General features: G+C 38.2%; 1 long non-coding RNA gene across 1 annotated transcript; it reads right to left on the reverse strand.

Annotated features, from left to right (window-relative positions):
* Positions 1–1368: 1368 nt before the first annotated feature.
* LOC129349354 (uncharacterized) lies at positions 1369–7648 on the reverse strand. Its single transcript, XR_008602337.1, has 3 exons — positions 7120–7648; positions 6418–6565; positions 1369–3828 (listed from the first exon to the last, which is right to left on the reverse strand). It is a non-coding gene; the product is annotated as an uncharacterized LOC129349354 (long non-coding RNA).
* Positions 7649–7885: the final 237 nt, after the last annotated feature.

Consider the following 7885-nt stretch of genomic DNA (forward strand, 5'->3'; position numbering starts at 1 on the left):
ATATATATGGTTAAACAGGACATGTATGTAGTGAATTAGATTTTACACCATTTTGTTTTGTTTTATGTATTCATATTTTAACATTTTAATCATAGCAGATAGGAACCATGTGTACTCTCCTCTTCTGTAGGAGAAATCAGTTCCCATGTGCATCTGCTGGTTCTTGCAGGTTCAGGCAACAGTTTTATCAGACAAAGTGTAAGCTAATCAGTATTGAGAAAGCAATTGCCTCTACAGATCTCATTCCATTATGGAGACTTTAAACAAACTTGTGATTCAATGCATGGTCAAATACCAATGGCGTGTGCAGTCTGTCAAAACAAGGTCCAATCACACTGTCATGCTTATTTTAAAACTACACAATTTTTCACTATTATTAAGTAATGACCAATAAAATCCACTAAAAATACTTGCAAATTACCTGTGAAATCCATGGGTGAATTTAGATCATATTCCAGGGCACATGCTGGGTTTTATATATAAACGGAAACAAGTGTGTTCCAGAAATGAGTGAAATTCATCTTTGTTTACTGTCATGATCTGAGTATTCTTTGTCTAAACAGCCAGATGCACCAGGGAGGAGTCAGATCATTCTCATTTTGGTTTGATTTTATTTGTGATTTATTATTATTATTATTATTATTATTATTATTATTATTATTATTATTATTATTATTATTATTATTATTTGAATTTACTTGATGTTTCAGTGACACAATCAAAATAAATACTGTAACTTATAGACTGGGCATAAACAACTCTTATGAGGCTGACTATGTGTTGAATGACATTATCTTTACTTCCTTGTTTAGACCAGTTCCATGCTTTTAGTAATGATTACTGCTGACACTATTGTGTTTCAGCAGCAAAACAACCTCTGGTGATCTACTGATACCCAGGATGAGTTTTATTGGGCTTTGGCTACACAGACAACATGTGAGTTGTTGGTTTTGGTGTTTTCACAATTTTTTTGTACAATAGGAAAAAAAATAAAATAGCTTTATCCAAATTTAAAAACATGCATAATGCTCAGGCATAAATTTGAACATACATGTTTGCATTTTTCACAAAAACACATGTCTAATCACCTCTAAAGGCAGAGAAAGGACACAGGCTGTGTCAGTGAAGCAGACATTACACTGTCATTTGGTCCCACATAAATCAGCCTGTTATTGCTAAATCAATGCTTCTTATTGTCACACACTGGACAGCATCAGGTGAATTCCAACACAATTTTTCTGTTTCAGAGAATAATGAGCTTTTGCTACAATGCTCTGTGTCCTCCAAGCCCTCTGGGGCCCCACAGTCTCCAAAACACATACAGCAAAAAAATCAACACCACTGTCTCGTGATCATGGATGTTTATTAAAAATATATTTTCATGTGTTGTTTTTTATTTGGTTTCTCCGTTTGTTTGCTGCATAATAAAATGCTGGGCAGAAAAAAAGGGAGAAAAAAAGTCTAATACAAAATTCATTAAGCATAGAGGCCAACAGTTGGAGCAGCCAGCTGTGTTTCTTGTGTTCAGTTTAAGTAGAGGACATGCAGGTAGAGGCTGTGTATGTGGCCGCTGCGCCGAGGGGTGTGAGCTGCTTACAGTATAATCGCAGCTCCATCTAGTGACACATGCTAGGAACTCCAACATGACGCCAGCTACAACAAAGGTAGGTGCTGTCAGTTTGCAGGTTATCATTCATACATTGGCCTTATTTCTGCTCATCATTTCAGTCACTGGAGATGAACTAAAGTCGAGGACAGAATGTAAGTTAACTGGGAACTACAATTATATGCAATTCCTGTTCCATTCAGTGTTCATTTATCATTGGCTGTTCAGTACAGTACACATACAGTAAGAAAACACTCAAATGGAAACAGAAGAATAAAGCAAAAATACAGTTTTTTAAATAAAATACAGTTTTTATGTTCACATCTAGAACGTTATCACGCATCACTGCGAATTCATATACTTAACATACTTCCAGGGAGCTCAATATATGCTAGTATAATGACAATAATACATGTATGCAATACAGGATTCTAATTTCTGAACATGTTTATTCTGTATTATATAAGAGTATTTAAAGCAAGACTAAGTACAAGTTTTAATGTTTAATAATAGCTTTCAATTTTATCAGAGGGCATTTTTAATGATCGTATACAGTTATTCCAGAAAGAGGGCTGTGTATAGACCCTTATGAAGTATTCTTAGCATGGCAACAATTATACAATTATGTAATAACAGGTTCCTGGGGTTTGTAGGCATCTTAAAAAAACTTACTGTTACACATTAAATCTGTGTTCATGTTTTTATATGGGCTTGTCTGTTTTTTGTTTTTTTTTGTGTGTGTGTATGTGTGCGTGCTCCTATTTTTGCTGATGCTTAAACCAGTGTATCATTCAAGGCTTGGACTTTTATCATTATTAATTAGACACATAACAATGATTGTTTCATTGTTTATTATTTGTTTTATTTTCAACTACAGCTTTTCTGTATTTTTTTATTATTTATTTCATTTGTATTTAGCATCAAGAAAAGTTAGTCCTGAAAATAATTATGCATTGTGAGGGACTAATCAATAATGTGTAAAAATTGTTAAATAAAAGTGGGAATTTGTCTGCTTCATGTAAAAGCATTATGAAAGTAATAGAACAAAATGCAAAGCCCTGCCAGCAAAAACCCTTTAGAAGCCTATTACTCAAATAAAGCTTAAGGTTAGCTTGCTTATTTTGTAACCATAACTCCTCTGTGTCCCCCATTTTTCAAACAGACACACTGTTACTCTGAAAGATATGGTCACTCATGAAGTGTTGATCCTTTGAAATGTGTCCTAGGAATAAAATGTAATAACCTTAATTTGTTTAAAAAAAATTGTGCAAATTGAGTAAAATAAATTCTAAAAAAAGAAGCATTTTAATATAGGATAAAAGACACAGGCATGAATAAAGCCAGTGAAGTTGATTACAGTGAGCTTGCATCAGAGGAATGGCCCAGTCACCTTTTGTTTCCTGCCTGAGCTTTGAAATCCGCTGATGGGCCCGGCCAGTGGAGCATATTATAGAGCCACATGCTGCCTATCTGGGAGCCTCTGCGTGGTGAAAGACAGATCCTGCCTATAGCGTGTACACTTCTCACCCCCACCAGTTTCCCCTTCCTTTCCTGCTGCAGCCCAGTCTGGGCTCGCCCGTCGCTGCTGTTGCTGCTGCTGCAGCGAGAAGGAATTTACATTTTAATAGGCAGAGCTGCTCACCGTCTCCGAATGAGGGGTATGTGTTCAGGCGAACAGCGGGAAACGCACCCAGCTGCACAAGTTTCCAATGAACCCTCCAGACAATTCCTGGGCGAAGGAAAATGATATTTTTAGCTACTGGGCCTCCCTATCTGCTGCTTATGGCAACATATACATAAACATATATACATGCATATACACAAATGCATTATAGAACACACTAGATCTCTTCTTAAATTAGATTGGATATGATGCCATATGAGATCAGGGGTAATATAGGGTGAGAATGCAAGGCTCTGTTTGACCTGCAGTGCTCTCTCTGGTGCACGGAGTGGATAGAGACGGAGAATGAGCAGAACAACGATGACAGCAGCAGAGAGACGGCCTGGCTGCAGGACGGCATAATCACAGAGCATGACGGTTCCATCACAGCTGTCGTTAGGCACCAAACAAAAGGCACAGCAAAAGCAGGACAGAGAGGAAGAGGCAGGGGGGGGTTGGATGGTCCTCGTCACTCTTGCTCTGTCACAAGGCCTCTTGATGAAGTGTCAGTCCACAGCCTGGGAAGGGAGGTCAGTTCGAGTGCAGCTCTAGAGGACAGCTATAGAATGCAAAGGGGAATTCAAGCCCAGTTTCTCTAGATATCTTTTAACACTGAGACCATGTCGTTATGTTGTTTTCTTTTGTTGCATTTATAAATTGCTCTGAATAGATTCCGCCAGCTATTTTTAAATCATTTTAGGTCATTTGACTCAACAAGTCAATTTCATCAAATAAATGTCCCTATGAAATTTAACCAAAATTATACAGTAAAATAAATTGACAAAGCAAAGGGGCACAATAACATTAAGTCCTAGTCACTAATATGATTGTTTTCATGGAAACATAACTGATTTTCTTCAATTTAAAGCTGCAGTGATTCATACTTCTACATAAACAATGGGACAAGTGTGAAAGGTGACGCTGTGACATACCTAACCAGTTTATCACCAGCTCAACACTTTTCAACATCAAACTTGCACTCTTTTTATTTTGAAATCCAGCCAGCCTGTTTTCAACAAACAAGTTCTAATAAGTCAAAGACAGACACAGTTAGAGAGGAGCTTGTGGAGACTAAAACAGAGCCAAAGCTACTTCAAATGAATGATACTGTTGCTCTGAGTCTGCTGGATGTTAGCATAGGCAAACGTTTGCTAACATGTTTAACAATGTATCAGGCTGTGTCCACATTAAGGCAGCTAAATTTGTAGCTTTTATCGCTCTGTCAGTCCTACACCCAAACCGTGAATCTTGCCTATAAACATAAATCTGAAAATATTGGTTTAGAAAACAGAACTTTGCAGAAATGCTGTCATATCAGTGACAGGTGGTGGAGCAGTAGCACCACATTTCATTCAGCTAAACTCAGACTGGGAAGAAGAATCACAACAACAGCAAAAACACGTTCCTAACTTTATACTCAGTAATTCTTAAAAGCATTCAGACTTCTGCTTGTTATATGACCACGCCATAATTCCAAATGCTCTTTTACTGAGAATGTTGAAATTTGCTTGCAATGAACAATGAATGAATATAGTATACCAAATTTTTCTTCTGTGGTTTTCTGTGGCTTGCTTTTTCATGTATACTCTGAGTTACCCATTTTGGTGATTTGGATCATCTAAATTTTGCTCGAAAGTTCTGTTTCAAAGGATAATTCTGGTTTATGTCTACCTGGCATATATCCCATTGATATGTCTCCATGGGTAATGCTAACTTTGCACTCTCCACCTCAACTTTTGGTCTTTGGGGAAACAAAACAACATGCAAACAGTGTATATTGGGGCAGTTGGCAGATGCTCTCCACAACTTTTCACACAATATGATTTATATAAGTAGATATTTTGTAAAATATGAAATCTGTCTGATCAACCCAGTTTACCCTCAGTAAATACAGAAGACCAACAGCATTTCTTTAGCATAAGTTAAATGACTTGGTTTACAAGGACTTGGATATCCTAGTTATCATCTAGTTTTTGAACTATCTTGTTTCTGTGTTTCTACATATAAGCATCATGTTCTGATTTCAGAATCCTGCATAAATCCTTATCCCACTTTTAAGTACTTAAAAAGAACTGGGATACTGTTGTCGGTAGACATCTTGTTCTTATGTCTGATTACTGTTGACTTTCTGCACAGGCATGGCTTCAGCTAAGTGATGAACAGAAACTCAAACTATCTGGAAGCTCTGTCTTTAGAGTTGTGGCTCATAGCTTTCTCCACCATACCGCAACAAGAACTTATATTCAAAATTTTGACTGTGGTTCTGTGAACCACAAACTAGTTAGCAACTAAACAATATTCAATGCAACTGCTCAACATTATGGTCATGCTCATTAATATTTAATACTGGTGCTCACACTTCTGTTTCCTCTTGTCTCATAAATGGTTCAGCTGTATCACATACCTGATAAAAGGATGTCCTACTAAAGCAAAAAAAATTCTCTCCACTTGGGATCACTGAACTCCATCATGATAATGTTGTCCTACCAGTCATAGCTGTGTATCTCTGACCACTGCTTCCTTGTCCAGTGCAGTAGCCTGACATGGTCAGAGTGTTCAATGTTTCTCGATACTCTCATCTGCGGTGACTGGCATTACGATAAACCAAATCTGCAATGTGATGTTTACATTAAATAGTTCTATGCCTGTTGTAAGCCCAAGTGACCTCATTTTCAATAGACACAGTCAAATTAACTTGTAGTTTAGCTAACAATTACAGGAATGTCAGAATAAATTGCTAGTTGGTATTCTGAACATCACAGGCACCTACACTAACAGAAAATAATAACCAGTAACTGGGATACTAATGCTTATCATGTATATGAGGATATGAGGAACCAGAATTCTCTGTGCTCTATGTAAACATCATATCCTAAATATGGTAAGCCTCACAACTGGGACACTGCTGCTAATGGCTAATACAAACACAATCAATGATATGAAGAAATAAACAAATAGAGTACATCTATGTGTTAGTAACTATTTGTTTTCATGTGTACAGTACATTTGCTACACAGAAAAGTATTAAAATGCAGTATATATAAAACATAAAACTCTCTCACCACACCTTGTTGGGGGTGAAAGAGTCTTCTTTAAGCCCGGGTACCTTGAAAACTTCCATTGCAACTGTGAACACCTTGGCCCTCACCTCCCACATCTGTTCCAGTTGTTCCTTCCGCTGTCTGCCTCCTGAACCCAAACTGGGAGCTGATTACACAACAGAGGAGCTAATAACTGAAGGATCTGCCTCCCATTCTGCTTCTGGAAACTCTGGGAACCACAAGTAAACCTGCAGTCTGAGAGAGAAGGACTCTGTTAGGATGATATGGTACAATAAGGTGTTTGAGATAAGATGGGACTTCAACATTAACAGTGTAATATAAGAAGCAGGATTTTAAATTCTCTCCTGGATTTGACAGGAAGCCAATGAAGCTAATACAGGAGAAATGTGAGCTCTGTCGCTGATTCCTGTCAGAACTCTGGCTGCAGCGTTTTGTATCAGCTGGAGGTTTTTAAGAGAGTTATTGAGACATCCTGATAATAAGGAATCACAATAGTCCAGCATAGAAGTTATAAATGCATGGACTAGTTTCTCAGCATCACTCTAAGCCAATATGCTCCTGATTTTTAGATTACACAGATGAAAGAATGAGGTCCTACAAATTTGTTTTACGTGTATGTTGAATGACATATCCTGATCAAAAACAACTTCAAGTTTTTTTAACAGTAGAACTAGAGGGCAAGGCAATGCCATCTAGAGCAATTATCTGGTTAGGTAATGTGTTTCTGAGGTGTTTAGGGCCAAATACCTTAACCTCTCACTGACCCTGCTTTGCAGCATATTTCTTACCTTCCTGAGGTATTTGGCTGTGACTGACTTCCTTGCATTGGTCCTGATCAGGGAGAACAGTGATTTGACTCGGTCACTCCTGGCATTTAGCTTGATGTCATCCACGTACATCTAATAGATGATGGTTGCTCCTCTTCTGTTTCTGTATCTGTAGCCACTCTTTGAGATGATCTGCCTGAAGCAATCTAGGCAAATGCAGAAAAGCAGTGGAAACAGTGCATCACCTTGATATATGTTGACTTGCGTGGTGGCCTTGGAATTGGCATACAGCATTCTTTTTCACAACTGCATTGAGTTCTTCTTGAATGCTATTAATGTCCTGTAGACTTTCTTGTAGTGAATCCAGTTGACCAGGCGGTCTGTCTTGTCTTACAGTGTGACTGCGTTGACAGCCGGTAACTGGTGCTTCGACCTATCCCATGCCTTTCTAAGCTTTGCTTTTGTCTTGACACATGCCTTCTAAGCTTGGCTACTATGATGTATGAGAGGAATTTCCATGTTGTCAAGAAGTCAGTTATCGGCCAGTAGTTCGAAGGTGTTGCACCCTTTTGGGGATCTTTTTAAATCAGGATTGTCCTACCATGTGTTAGCCCATCTTGGTGAGTAGCTGCTGCTAGCAGCTCACTCATTTGTGCTGTCAGGTGATCATGGAGCACTATAAGCTACTTTAACCAGTAGGAGTAGATCACGTCAGGTCATGTCAGGTCCTGGTGCTGTCCAGCTCTTAATACCTTTATTGGATGTCTGCTTTGGTGACATTAATCGG

Source organism: Amphiprion ocellaris, chromosome 7 (genome assembly GCF_022539595.1).
Source record: "Amphiprion ocellaris isolate individual 3 ecotype Okinawa chromosome 7, ASM2253959v1, whole genome shotgun sequence".
In the NCBI taxonomy this organism is placed as follows: domain Eukaryota; kingdom Metazoa; phylum Chordata; class Actinopteri; family Pomacentridae; genus Amphiprion; species Amphiprion ocellaris.